Source organism: Oncorhynchus gorbuscha, unplaced genomic scaffold (assembly GCF_021184085.1).
Source record: "Oncorhynchus gorbuscha isolate QuinsamMale2020 ecotype Even-year unplaced genomic scaffold, OgorEven_v1.0 Un_scaffold_3545, whole genome shotgun sequence".
NCBI lineage: Eukaryota > Metazoa > Chordata > Actinopteri > Salmoniformes > Salmonidae > Oncorhynchus > Oncorhynchus gorbuscha.
In genome coordinates this window covers 410-15534 of record NW_025747754.1, presented here as the reverse complement: position 1 = coordinate 15534, position 15125 = coordinate 410, and the positions used below count along the sequence as shown (strand labels likewise).

At 47.4% G+C, this 15125-nt stretch overlaps 1 pseudogene; it reads left to right on the top strand.

Annotated features, from left to right (window-relative positions):
• The window catches only part of LOC124027858, a 43109-nt pseudogene extending 28191 nt beyond the window's left edge, over positions 1 to 14918 (top strand).
• The last annotated feature ends 207 nt before the right edge of the window (positions 14919 to 15125 follow it).

The following is a 15125-nucleotide window of genomic DNA, read 5'->3' as shown; positions in this document are numbered from 1 at the left end:
ACAGTGGAAGGGAAGGAAAACAAGGAGGGAAGAGAGAAGAGGGACAGTGGAGGGAAGGAAACAAGGAAGGAGGGAAGAGAGAAGAGGGACAGTGGAGGGAAGGAAAGGAAGGAGGGAAGAGAGAAGAGGGACAGTGGAGGGAAGGAAACAAGGAAGGAGGGAAGAGAGAAGAGGGACAGTGGAGGGAAGGAAACAAGGAGGGAAGAAGAAGAGGGACAGTGGAGGGAAGGAAAGAAGGAGGGAAGAGAGAAGAGGGACAGTGGAGGGAACAAGGAAGGAGGGAAGAGAGAAGAGGGACAGGAGGGAAGGAACAAGGAAGGAGGGAAGAGAGAAGAGGGACAGTGGAGGAAGGGAAGGAAACAAGGAAGGAGGGAAGAGGGAAGAAGAGGGACAGTGGAGGGAAGGAAAGAAGGAGGGAAGAAGAGAGAAGAGGGAAGGAAACAAGGAAGGAGGGAAGAGAGAAGAGGGACAGTGGAGGGAAGGATACAAGGAAGGAGGGAAGAGAGAAGAGGGACAGTGGAGGGAAGGAAACAAGGAGGGAAGAGAGAAGAGGGACAGTGGAGGGAAGGAAAGAAGGAGGGAAGAGAGAAGAGGGAAGGGAAAGGGAAGAGAGAAAGGAGGAGGGAAGGAAGGAGGGAAGAGAGAAGAGGGACAGTGGAGGGAAGGAAACAAGGAAGGAGAAGGAAGAGGGACAGAAGAGGGACAGTGGAGGGAAGAGAAAACAAGGAGGGAAGGAGGAGAAGAGGGAGTGGAGGGTGGAGGGAAGGAAACAAGGAAGGAGGGAAGAGAGAAGAGGACAGGGACAGTGGAGGGAAGGAGGGAAGGATACAAGGAAGGAGGGAAGAGAGAAGAGGGACAGTGGAGGGAAGGAAACAAGGAGGGAAGAGAGAAGAGGGACAGTGGAGGGAAGGAAACAAGGAAGGAGGGAAGAGAGAAGAGGGACAGTGGAGGGAAGGAAACAAGGAAGGAGGGAAGAGAGAAGAGGGACAGTGGAGGGAAGGAAAGAAGGAGGGAAGAGAGAAGAGGGAAGGAAACAAGGAAGGAGGGAAGAGAGAAGAGGGACAGTGGAGGGAAGGATACAAGGAAGGAGGGAAGAGAGAAGAGGGACAGTGGAGGGAAGGAAAGAAGGAGGGAAGAGAGAAGAGGGAAGGAAACAAGGAAGGAGGGAAGAGAGAAGAGGGACAGTGGAGGGAAGGATACAAGGAAGGAGGGAAGGGAGAGGACAAACAAGGAAGGAGGGAAGAGAGAAGAGGGACAGAGAAGAGGGAAGGAAACAAGGAGGGAAGAGAGAAGAGGGACAGAAACAAGGAAGGAGGGAAGAGAAGAACAGTGGAGGGAAGGAAACAAGGAAGGAGGGAAGAGAGAAGAGGGACAGTGGAGGGAAGGATACAAGGAAGGAGGAGAGGAAGAGGGACAGTGGAGGGAAGGAAACAAGGAAGGAGGGACAGAGGGAAGTGGAGGAAGGAAACAAGGAAGGAGGGAGGGAAGGAAACAAGGAAGGAGGAAGAGAGAAGAGGGACAGTGGAGGGAAGGAAACAAGGAAGGAGGGAAGAGAGAAGAGGGACAGTGGAGGGAAGGAAACAAGGAGGGAAGAGAGAAGAGGGACATGGAGGGAAGGAAACAAGGAAGGAGGGAGAGAAGAGGGACAGTGGAGGGAAGGACAAGAGGAGGGAAGGATGGAGGGAAGGAAACAAGGAAGGAGGGAAGAGAGAAGAGGGACAGTGGAGGGAAGGAAACAAGGAAACAAGGAAGGAGGGAAGAGAGAAGAGGGACAGTGGAGGGAAGGAAACAAGGAGGAAGAGAGAAGGGAGGGAAGGAACAAGGAAGGAGGGAAGAGAGAAGAGGGGTGGAGGGAAGGAAACAAGGAAGGAGGGAAGAGAGAAGAGGGACAGTGGAGGGAAGGAAACAAGGAAGGAGAAGAGAGAAGAGACAGAGGGAAGGAAACAGTGGAGGGAAGGAAACAAGGAAGGAGGGAAGAGAGAAGAGGGACAGTGGAGGGAAGGAAACAAGGAGGGGAAGAGAGAAGAGGGACAGTGGAGGGAAGGAAACAAGGAGGGAAGAGAGAAGAGGGACAGTGGAGGGAAGGAAACAAGGAAGGAGGGAAGAGAGAGGGACAGTGGAGGAAGGAAACAACAAGGAGGGAAGAGAGAAGAGGGACAGTGGAGGGAAGGAAACAAGGAAGGAGGGAAGAGAAGAAGAAGGGACAGTGGAGGGAAGGATACAAGGAAGGAGGGAAGAGAGAAGAGGGACAGTGGAGGGAAGGATACAAGGAATGAGGGAAGAGAGAAGGGGGACAGCGGCTGCTTCCAGATTGTCTTTCCTTACTCCCAAAGAGTGCACTCGTTCACTTCCCTTCAAGGAAATGACTGAAATGACTGTAGAAACTCCCTCTCTAGCCACATACCTCCACCGATCTAGTGCTTTTAGATTTGTGGGAAGTAGTGAACGAGTGTACACTTTAGGAAGAAGGAGATAGTATTGGAACGTACCCAATAAATTGATGGATGGAGAGAATGAAGAGAACTGTGTTTCTACCACTTCTCCTGCTAGTCTCACCCCTCCACCCTCCCTCCCTCCACCCCTCCTTCTCATCTCCCTCCACCCTCCCTCCCTCCACCCCTCCTTCCCGTCTCCCTCCACTCTCCCCAATTGATTTCATTTCTCCTCACCCTCTGAGTTGAACTATTGCTGTCTGTATAGTCACTACCCCCCCCCATAAGCACTAGCCGTGTTCCAGGCTGACTACATTACAGACAACGCCTGGATAGGTGTTTAGCATATTTAACAACAAACCACAACATATGATGTAGTAATCTGATGCCTGACTGCACAGTCAGTGACGTGGCACGCAAACATTGTTTGATACACTGCAATGGCTGCAGGAGAGTACCACAGTGTGAGTCATAATACCCATAAAACCTAGCTGTCAAACAAGGAACTGTTTCCAATCATTTTCCCACCATACATTCTTCCCATAGAGGATTTTAGAAACTCTTGAAATAATGTCTGTGTTTCATATAGGTTTACCCTGGCGGGGCATTTTCATAACCGCGTAAATCTCTCTAGGACAAGGTGACTTTTATCAATATAGTCGCCTGTATTTACCCCCCTCCCCCAAAATGAAATGCTATTTAGCTGCTAAAATGTTTATCGTAAAGAACTACAAACGCCATGAGGATCTGGACCAGTCTGCCGAATCCAGGCCAAGGTAAGAATCTCTGGATTAACTATCTCATGTTAGATACATTTAGTCATGAATAAATTGGCAACATTTCTGTAAATGGACAATTCTGTGAACCGTGTAAATGGACAATTCTGTGAACCGTGTAAATGGACAATTCTGTGAACGTGTAAATGGACAATTCTGTGAACCGTGTAAATGGACAATTCTGTGAACGTGTAAAATGGACAATTCTGTGAACGTGTAAATGGACAATTCTGTGAACCGTGTAAATGGACAATTCTGTGAACCGTGTAAATGGACAATTCTGTGAACGTGTAAATGGACAATTCTGTGAACCGTGTAAATGGACAATTCTGTGAACCGTGTAAATGGACAATTCTGTGAACCGTGTAAATGGACAATTCTGTGAACCGTGTAAATGGACAATTCTGTGAACCGTGTAAATGGACAATTCTGTGAACCGTGTAAATGGACAATTCTGTGAACGTGTAAATGGACAATTCTGTGAACCGTGTAAATGGACAATTCTGTGAACCGTGTAAATGGACAATTCTGTGAACCGTGTAAATGGACAATTCTGTGAACCGTGTAAATGGACAATTCTGTGAACGTGTAAATGGACAATTCTGTGAACCGTGTAAATGGACAATTCTGTGAACCGTGTAAATGGACAATTCTGTGAACCGTGTAAATGGACAATTCTGTGAACCGTAAATGGACAATTCTGTGAACCGTGTAAATGGACAATTCTGTGAACCGTGTAAATGGACAATTCTGTGAACCGTGTAAATGGACAATTCTGTGAACAAATGGACAATTCTGTGAACGTGTAAATGGACAATTCTGTGAACCGTGTAAATGGACAATTCTGTGAACCGTGTAAATGGACAATTCTGTGAACCGTGTAAATGGACAATTCTGTGAACCGTGTAAATGGACAATTCTGTGAACCGTAAATGTTGTGCAAGTTTTGACACAATACCTGAAAGCAAAGGTGTCATCTAGAGATGACGGGCAGGAGCCTGCAGGGATTTGTAGTTTTGCATGATGTCTACTTTGATGCTAATCAGCATTTTCAAATCTGAGAGTAAATAGAGCCGAATATACTGATAAAAGTCACCTTGTCCGAGAGAGATTGACATGGTTATCAGAACGTCACACCAGGGTGAACATACACAAAACACAGCCCTTATTTCAAGCGTTTCAAAAATGTCCTATTGGAAAAATGAAGGGTGGAAAGACAATTGGAAGCCTTTCCCTGTTTGACCACTAGGTTTTATGGGTATTACAACACCTCCACTGTGGGGCTCTATGTAGTCGGCCTGGAATGCGACCTCTGCCCCTAAATCCAACAGCCCCTCCCTCTGATTCTACACCCGCCCCCTTCCTCACAGTGATTGTTGCTTCAACCTCCCTTCACCCCACCTCTCCCTCGATTACCCAATCAAAACACTCACCTCCCCTTATCGCAGCTTAAAACGTCAGCCCCGAAGCCTTTGTCTTTATCGTTCCCCCTATGTAGCTCAGGGGGAAGACGTTCTGTGTGACACATCCTTTCCTATGCTTACCCAACCATGTCCAGTCACTCAACCCCTACTTTTGACCAATCAGAACGTTCGTGCTGTGTCTTTAAATCCTCTCTGTGACTCTCACCTCTGTTCCCTAACTCACCTTGTGCTAACATGCTAAATCACAGGCGTCAAACTCATTTCATGTCTGCAGGTTTTCACTCCTCTCTCAGATTGATCAATTCAGACTGTTTAGTTAGTTACTGCCCTGACGTGGTTGTCCAGATCTTATTGAACTGCCCTGACCTGGTTGTCCAGGTCTTATTGAACTGCCCTGACGTGGTTGTCCAGATCTTATTGAACTGCCCTGACCTGGTTGTCCAGGTCTTATTGAACTGCCCTGACCTGGTTGTCCAGGTCTTATTGAACTGCCCTGGTTGTCCAGGTCTTATTGAACTGACCTGACCTGGTTGTCCAGATCTTATTGAACTGACCTGGTTGTCCAGGTCTTATTGAACTGCCCTGACCTGGTTGTCCAGGTCTTATTGAACTGACCTGGTTGTCCAGGTCTTATTGAACTGCCCTGGTTGTCCAGGTCTTATTGAACTGCCCTGACCTGGTTGTCCAGGTCTTATTGAACTGCCCTGACCTGGTTGTCCAGGTCTTATTGAACTGCCCTGACCTGGTTGTCCAGGTCTTATTGAACTGCCCTGACCTGGTTGTCCAGATCTTATTGAATTGCCCTGACCTGGTTGTCCAGGTCTTATTGAACTGCCCTGACCTGGTTGTCCAGGTCTTAATGAACTGCCCTGACCTGGTTGTCCAGGTCTATTTGAACTGCCCTGACCTGGTTGTCCAGATCTTATTGAACTGCTCTGACCTGGTTGTCCAGGTCTTATTGAACTGCCCTGACCTGGTTGTCCAGGTCTTATTGAACTGCCCTGACCTGGTTGTCCAGGTCTCATTGAACTGACCTGGTTGTCCAGATCTTATTGAACTGCCATGACCTGGTTGTCCAGGTCTTATTGAACTGCCCTGACCTGGTTGTCCAGGTCTTATTGAACTGCCCTGACCTGGTTGTCCAGGTCTCATTGAACTGACCTGGTTGTCCAGATCTTATTGAACTGCCATGACCTGGTTGTCCAGGTCTTATTGAACTGCCCTGACCTGGTTGTCCAGATCTTATTGAACTGCCCTGGTTGTCCAGGTCTTATTGAACTGACCTGGTTGTCCAGATCTTATTGAACTGCCCTGACCTGGTTGTCCAGATCTTATTGAACTGCCATGACCTGGTTGTCCAGGTCTTATTGAACTGCCCTGACCTGGTTGTCCAGGTCTTATTGAACTGACCTGACCTGGTTGTCCAGGTCTTAACTGAACACAAGTTGAGAGAAGATAATAAAACCAGCAGACAGAGTTGGACTCTCCTTCACTAAATCAATCAATTGGCATTAGTGCTTAGCTTGGGATACCTGTGGGTTATTGATGACAGTATTGTGAGCATGCTGGGATACCTGTGGGATATTGATGACAGTATTGTGAGCATGCTGGGATACCTGTGGGATATTGATGACAGTATTGTGAGCATGCTGGGATACCTGTGGGATATTGATGACAGTATTGTGAGCATGCTGGGATACCTGTGGGATATTGATGACAGTATTGTGAGCGTGCTGGGATACCTGTGGGATATTGATGACAGTATTGTGAGCGTGCTGGGATACCTGTGGGATATTGATGACAGTATTGTGAGCATGCTGGGATACCTGTGGGTTATAATGACAGTATTGTGAGCATGCTGGGATACCTGTGGGATATTGATGACAGTATTGTGAGCATGCTGGGATACCTGTGGGTTATAATGACAGTATTGTGAGCATGCTGGGATACCTGTGGGTTATTGATGACAGTATTGTGAGCATGCTGGGATACCTGTGGGATATTGATGACAGTATTGTGAGCATGCTGGGATACCTGTGGGATATTGATGACAGTATTGTGAGCATGCTGGGATACCTGTGGGTTATTGATGACAGTATTGTGAGCATGCTTGCTGAAACCAGATAAAAATCTCCTAAATCAGATCAAATTAGCCCCAAACCAGTTTGTGTTAGTTTAAACTGGTTTTCCTAGATTCAAACTGGTTGATGTTAGTTTATACCAGATATACTACCAAGCAGGAGCAATGTCCTATCTGCATGACCCCTCTATGCTAACTGTCTGTCCCCTACACATGTCAATCACTAGGGGGTGTCTGTTTGGCTGGATGGATGACCCCTCTATGTTGAACACTCTGTCCCCTACACATGTCAATCACTAGGGTGTGTCTGTTTGGCTGGATGGATGACCCCTCTATGTTGAACACTCTGTCCCCTACACATGTCAATCACTAGGGGGGGTGTGTTTGGCTGGATGGATGACCCCTCTATGTTGAACACTCTGTCCCATACACATGTCAATCACTAGGGGGTGTGTCTGTTTGGCTGGATGGATGACCCCTCTATGTTGAACACTCTGTCCCATACACATGTCAATCACTAGGGGGTGTGTCTGTTTGGCTGGATGGATGACCCCTCTATGTTGAACACTCTGTCCCATACACATGTCAATCACTAGGGGGTGTGTCTGTTTGGCTGGATGGATGACCCCTCTATGTTGAACACTCTGTCCCCTACACATGTCAATCACTAGGGGGTGTGTCTGTTTGGCTGGATGGATGACCCCTCTATGTTGAACACTCTGTCCCCTACACATGTCAATCACTAGGGAGGGTGTGTTTGGCTGGATGGATGACCCCTCTATGTTGAACACTCTGTCCCCTACACATGTCAATCACTAGGGGTGTGTCTGTTTGGCTGGATGGATGACCCCTCTATGTTGAACACTCTGTCCCTACACATGTCAATCACTAGGAGGTGTGTTTGGCTGGATGGATGACCCCTCTATGCTAACTGTCTGTCCCCTACACATGTCAATCACTAGGGGCTGTGTGTTTGGCTGGATGGATGACCCCTCTATGCTAACTGTCTGTCCCCTACACATGTCAATCACTAGGGAGGGTGTGTTTGGCTGGATGGATGACCCCTCTATGCTAACTGTCTGTCCCCTACACATGTCAATCACTAGGGGGTGTGTCTGTTTGGCTGGATGGATGGTGTGTGTCTGAGTGAGAGAGAGGTGTGTGTGTGTGTGTGTGTGTGTGTGTTGATGCATGTGTGTGTGATTGTGTGTGCGTGTGTGTGCATGCATGTGTGTGCAATTTTACGTATGTGTGTGCATGCATGTGTGTGTGTGTGTACATGCATGTGTGTGTGATTGTGTGTGTATGTGTGCCGTCAGTACCTGCAGCATTGTGTGTTGTTCCACAGCTTGGCTCCTACCCCAGACTGAGAGAAGAGACGGAGAGAATCGTCACAACCTACGTCAGAGAGAGAGACATCAAAACCAAAGACCAGGTGAGAGAGAGACATCAAAACCAAAGACCAGGTGAGAGTGAGACATCAAAACCAAAGACCAGGTGAGAGAGAGACATCAAAACCAAAGACCAGGTGAGAGTGAGACATCAAAACCAGAGACCAGGTGAGAGTGAGAGATAGATGAGAGAGAGAGACATCAAAACCAGAGACCAGGTGAGAGAGAGACATCAAAACCAGAGACCAGGTGAGAGAGAGACATCAAAACCAAAGACCAGGTGAGAGTGAGGCATCAAAACCAGAGACCAGGTGAGAGAGAGAGGTAGATCAAAACCAGAGACCAGGTGAGAGAGAGACATCAAAACCAGAGACCAGGTGAGAGAGAGAGGTAGATGAGAGAGAGAGAGAGAGACATCAAAACCAAAGACCAGGTGAGAGAGAGACATCAAAACCAAAGACCAGGTGAGAGTGAGACATCAAAACCAAAGACCAGGTGAGAGAGAGACATCAAAACCAGAGACCAGGTGAGAGAGAGACATCAAAACCAGTGACCAGGTGAGAGAGAGAGGTAGATCAAAACCAGAGACCAGGTGAGAGAGAGACATCAAAACCAGAGACCAGGTGAGAGAGAGAGGTAGATCAAAACCAGAGACCAGGTGAGAGAGAGACATCAAAACCAGAGACCAGGTGAGAGAGAGCGGTAGATCAAAACCAGAGACCAGGTGAGAGAGAGACATCAAAACCAGAGACCAGGTGAGAGAGAGAGGTAGATGAGAGAGAGAGACATCAAAACCAGAGACCAGGTGAGAGTGAGAGATAGATGAGAGAGAGAGACATCAAAACCAGAGACCAGGTGAGAGAGAGACATCAAAACCAGAGACCAGGTGAGAGAGAGAGGTAGATCAAAACCAGAGACCAGGTGAGAGAGAGACATCAAAACCAGAGACCAGGTGAGAGAGAGAGGTAGATGAGAGAGAGAGACATCAAAACCAAAGACCAGGTGAGAGAGAGACATCAAAACCAAAGACCAGGGAGAGTGAGACATCAAAACCAGAGACCAGGTGAGTGAGACATCAAAACCAAAGACCAGGTGAGAGAGAGACATCAAAACCAGAGACCAGAGAGACATCAAACCAAAGACCAGGTGAGAGAGACATCAAAACCAAAGACCAGGTGAGAGAGACATCAAAACCAAAGACCAGGTGAGAGAGACATCAAAACCAGAGACCAGGTGAGAGAGAGACATCAAAACCAGAGACCAGGTGAGAGAGAGACATCAAAACCAGAGAGAGACATCAAAACCAAAGACCAGGTGAGAGAGAGACATCAAAACCAGAGACCAGGTGAGAGAGAGACATCAAAACCAGAGACCAGGTGAGAGAGAGACATCAAAACCAAAGACCAGGTGAGAGAGACATCAAAACCAAAGACCAGGTGAGAGAGACATCAAAACCAGAGACCAGGTGAGAGAGAGACATCAAAACCAGAGACCAGGTGAGAGAGAGACATCAAAACCAAAGACCAGGTGAGAGAGACATCAAAACCAAAGACCAGGTGAGAGTGAGACATCAAACCAAAGACCAGGTGAGAGAGAGACATCAAAACCAGAGACCAGGTGAGAGAGAGACATCAAAACCAAAGGGACCAGATGAGAGAGACATCAAAACCAGAGAACAGGTGAGAGAGAGACATCAAAACCAAAGACCAGGTGAGAGAGAGACATCAAAACCAAAGACCAGGTGAGAGAGAGACATCAAAACCAAAGACCAGGTGAGAGAGAGACATCAAAACCAGAGACCAGGTGAGAGAGACATCAAAACCAAAGACCAGGTGAGAGAGACATCAAAACCAAAGACCAGGTGAGAGAGAGACATCAAAACCAAAGACCAGGTGAGAGAGACATCAAAACCAAAGACCAGGTGAGAGAGAGACATCAAAACCAAAGAACAGGTGAGAGAGAGACATCAAAACCAGAGACCAGGTGAGAGTGAGACATCAAAACCAGAGACCAGGTGAGAGAGAGAGATAGATGAGGACATCAAACCAAAGACCAGAGAGAGACATCAAAACCAGAGACCAGGTGAGAGTGAGAGATAGATGGAGGAGAGAGAGACATCAAAACCAAAGACCAGGTGAGAGTGAGACATCAAAACCAGAGAACAGGTGAGAGTGAGAGATAGATGGAGAGAGTGAGACATCAAAACCAGAGACCAGGTGAGAGTGAGAGATAGATGGAGAGAGAGAGACATCAAAACCAGAGACCAGGTGAGAGTGAGAAATAGATGAGAGAGAGACATCAAAACCAAACCAGGGACCAGATGAGAGTGAGAGATAGATGGAGAGAGAGAGACATCAAAACCAAGAGACCAGGTGAGAGGCGATAGATGGAGACGAGTGGGAAAACCAGAGAGGCTGACATCTAGTCAAATGGCTACCCAGGGACTATTCATATTGCCCCACCTCCTCTCCCAAACCACTGCCAGTCTCTGTTGTCAGCTATAGCATAGTCACTGGGAGAGAAAGAGACTCTACCTATGTACAAACTATCTCACATAATACCTCAATGTGCCCCTCTCACCACTGACTCTGTTGTCATCTATGCATAGTCCCTTTAATTAACCTCTACGTGACTCTATTCACATGGGTTCCCCTGTATATAACCTCCACATTGACTCTGTACGGGTTCCCCCTGTATATAACCTCCACATTGACTCTGTACTGGTTCCCCCTGTATATAACCTCCACATTGACTCTGTACTGGTTCCCCCTGTATATAACCTCCCATTGACTCTGTACTGGTTCCCCTGTATATAACCTCCACATTGACTCTGTACTGGTTCCCCCTGTATATAACCTCCACATTGACTCTGTACTGGGTACCTCCCATTGACTCTGTACTGGTTCCCCCTGTATAACCTCCACATTGACTCTGTACTGGTTCCCCCTGTATATAACTCCACATTGACTCTGTACTGGGTATATAGCCTCCACATTGACTCTCTGTTCCCCCTGTATATAACCTCCACATTGACTCTGTACTGGTTCCCCCTGTATATAACCTCCACATTGACTCTGTACTGGTTCCCCCTGTATATAACCTCCACATTGACTCTGTACTGGTTCCCCCTGTATATAACCTCCACATTGACTCTGTACTGGTTCCCCCTGTATATAACCTCCACATTGACTCTGTACTGGTTCCCCCTGTATACCGCCTCCACATTGACTCTGTACTGGTTCCCCTGTATATAACCTCCACATTGACTCTGTACTGGTTCCCCCTGTATATAACCTCCACATTGACTCTGTACTGGTTCCCCCTGTATATAACCTCCACATTGACTCTGTACTGGTTCCCCCTGTATATAACCTCCACATTGACTCTGTACTGGTTCCCCCTGTATATAACCTCCACATTGACTCTGTACTGGTTCCCCCTGTATATAACCTCCACATTGACTCTGTACTGGTTCCCCCTGTATATAACCTCCACATTGACTCTGTACTGGTTCCCCTGTATATAACCTCCACATTGACTCTGTACTGGTTCCCCCTGTATATAACCTCCACATTGACTCTGTACTGGTTCCCCCTGTATATAACCTCCACATTGACTCTGTACTGGTTCCCCCTGTATATAACCTCCACATTGACTCTGTACTGGTTCCCCCTGTATATAACCTCCACATTGACTCTGTACTGGTTCCCCCTGTATATAACCTCCACATTGACTCTGTACTGGTTCCCCCTGTATATAACCTCCACATTGACTCTGTACTGGTTCCCCCTGTATATAACCTCCACATTGACTCTGTACTGGTTCCCCCTGTATATAACCTCCACATTGACTCTGTACTGGTTCCCCCTGTATATAACCTCCACATTGACTCTGTACTGGTTCCCCCTGTATATAACCTCCACATTGACTCTGTACTGGTTCCCCCTGTATATAACCTCCACATTGACTCTGTACTGGTTCCCCCTGTATATAACCTCCACATTGACTCTGTACTGGTTCCCCCTGTATATAACCTCCACATTGACTCTGTACTGGTTCCCCCTGTATATAACCTCCACATTGACTCTGTACTGGTACCCCCTGTATATAACCTCCACATTGACTCTGTACTGGTTCCCCCTGTATATAACCTCCACATTGACTCTGTACTGGTTCCCCCTGTATATAACCTCCACATTGACTCTGTACTGGTTCCCCCTGTATATAACCTCCACATTGACTCTGTACTGGTTCCCCCTGTATATAACCTCCACATTGACTCTGTACTGGTTCCCCCTGTATATAACCTCCACATTGACTCTGTACTGGTTCCCCCTGTATATAACCTCCACATTGACTCTGTACTGGTTCCCCCTGTATATAACCTCCACATTGACTCTGTACTGGTTCCCCCTGTATATAACCTCCACATTGACTCTGTACTGGTTCCCCCTGTATATAACCTCCACATTGACTCTGTACTGGTTCCCCCTGTATATAACCTCCACATTGACTCTGTACTGGTTCCCCCTGTATATAACCTCCACATTGACTCTGTACTGGTACCCCTGTATATAACCTCCACATTGACTCTGTACTGGTACCCCCTGTATATAACCTCCACATTGACTCTGTACTGGTTCCCCCTGTATATAACCTCCACATTGACTCTGTACTGGTTCCCCCTGTATATAACCTCCACATTGACTCTGTACTGGTTCCCCCTGTATATAACCTCCACATTGACTCTGTACTGGTACCCCCTGTATATAACCTCCACATTGACTCTGTACTGGTACCCCCTGCTATATAACCTCCATTGACTCTGTACTGGTTCCCCCTGTATATAACCTCCACATTGACTCTGTACTGGTTCCCCCTGTATATAGCCTCCACATTGACTCTGTACTGGTTCCCCCTGTATATAACCTCCACATTGACTCTGTACTGGTACCCTGTATATAACCTCCACATTGACTCTGTACTGGTACCCCCTGTATATAACCTCCCATTGACTCTGTACTGGTTTCCCCCTGTATATAACCTCCCATTGACTCTGTACTGGTTTCCCCTGTATATAACCTCCACATTGACTCTGTACTGGTTCCCCCTGTATATAACCTCCACATTGACTCTGTACTGTATATAACCTCCACATTGACTCTGTTTCCCCCTGTATATAACCTCCACATTGACTCTGTACTGGTTCCCCCTGTATATAACCTCCACATTGACTCTGTACTGGTTCCCCTGTATATAACCTCCACATTGACTCTGTACTGGTTCCCCCTGTATATAACCTCCACATTGACTCTGTACTGGTTCCCCCTGTATATAACCTCCACATTGACTCTGTACTGGTTCCCCCTGTATATAACCTCCACAGTGACTCTGTACTGGTTCCCCCTGTATATAACCTCCACATTGACTCTGTACTGGTTCCCCCTGTATATAACCTCCACATTGACTCTGTACTGGTTCCCCCTGTATATAACCTCCACATTGACTCTGTACTGGTTCCCCCTGACTATATAACCTCCACATTGACTCTGTACTGGTTCCCCCTGTATATAACCTCCACATTGACTCTGTACTGGTTCCCCTGTATATAACCTCCACATTGACTCTGTACTGGTTCCCCCTGTATATAACCTCCACATTGACTCTGTACTGGTTCCCCTGTATATAACCTCCACATTGACTCTGTACTGGTTCCCCCTGTATATATTGTTATTTTTTACTGCTCCTCTTTAATTACTTTTATCTCTTATTCTTATCCACATTTTTTGAAACTGCACTGTTGGTTAGGGGCTTGTAAGTAAGCATTTCCACGGTAAGGTCTACACCTGTTGGCATATTCGGCGCATGTGACTAATACAGTTTGGTTGATTTGACCGGGCCTGTCTGTCTGTCTGTCTGTCTCCAGGTGCTGCTGTTGATTGACATTGAGCTGTCTTACATCAACACAAACCATGAGGAGACTTCATTGGGCTTAAAAATTAGGGTTGACCCTAGCAAACGACTTTTCAACATTCACCTGAGCTGTAACCCTAACTTAGCGACCAATGCGACCTTCACCTATGTAACCCCTGGCACCAGCAACTCAGCTTTCACCTATATGACACGCCAACTTATTGACCTACCTCTTAAGGATGGCCCTTTTACAAAATTTTCACCTAAACCTGTTCTTGTTGCCTGACCTCATGCTAATCCGGTAGTAGCCGATTAGCTCAACCGTCCGCTGATCCTGTAGAGGTTATAGTTTGCCCACTTCATGTCAGGATTGTCCACGGCTGCGTCCCAATTATCTCTCCTTTCTCCCAAAGTGTGCACTTGTTCACTCCCCTTCACTGATTTGAAAGGAAACGACTGATATATTGAAACTCCTATCTAGTCCATGCCTACTCCACCATTCCAATGCTTTTAAACTTGTGGGGGGTAGTGAACGAGAGCACACTTCAGGAAGAAGGAGAGACGATTGGGAAACACCCAGTATGTGATAGTCTTTCTATCTGGCCTCTGTCTCCCTTGTAGCGCTCAACAGAGGACCACTGTTACTGCTGCTATTAACAACAAGAAGAGAGTGATGCCAAACCAGGTACCACAAAAAAAACTACCCTCCTCCTCTCTCCTTTACTTGTCTCTCACTCTCACCCCCCTATCCTGAACTAATGGTCTGTCCCGCTGTGTGTAGGTGATCCGGAGGGGCTGGCTCACTATCAACATAAGCATTATGAAGGGGGGGTCCAAAGACTACTGGTTCGTCCTGACTGCAGAGTCACTGTCCTGGTACAAGGATGAGGAGGTGAGGGGGAGTGTGTGTGTGTGTGTGTGTGTGTGTGTGTGTGTGTGTGTTTGTGTGTGTGTGTGTGTGTGTGTGCGTGTGCGTGCGTGCGTGCGTGTGTGTGCGTGCGTGCGTGTGTGCGTGCGTGCGTGCGCAGTGCGTGCGTGCGTGCGTGCGTGCGTGCGTGCGGCGTGCGTGCGTGCGTGCGTGCGTGCGTGCGCTGGGTGGGTGGGTGGCT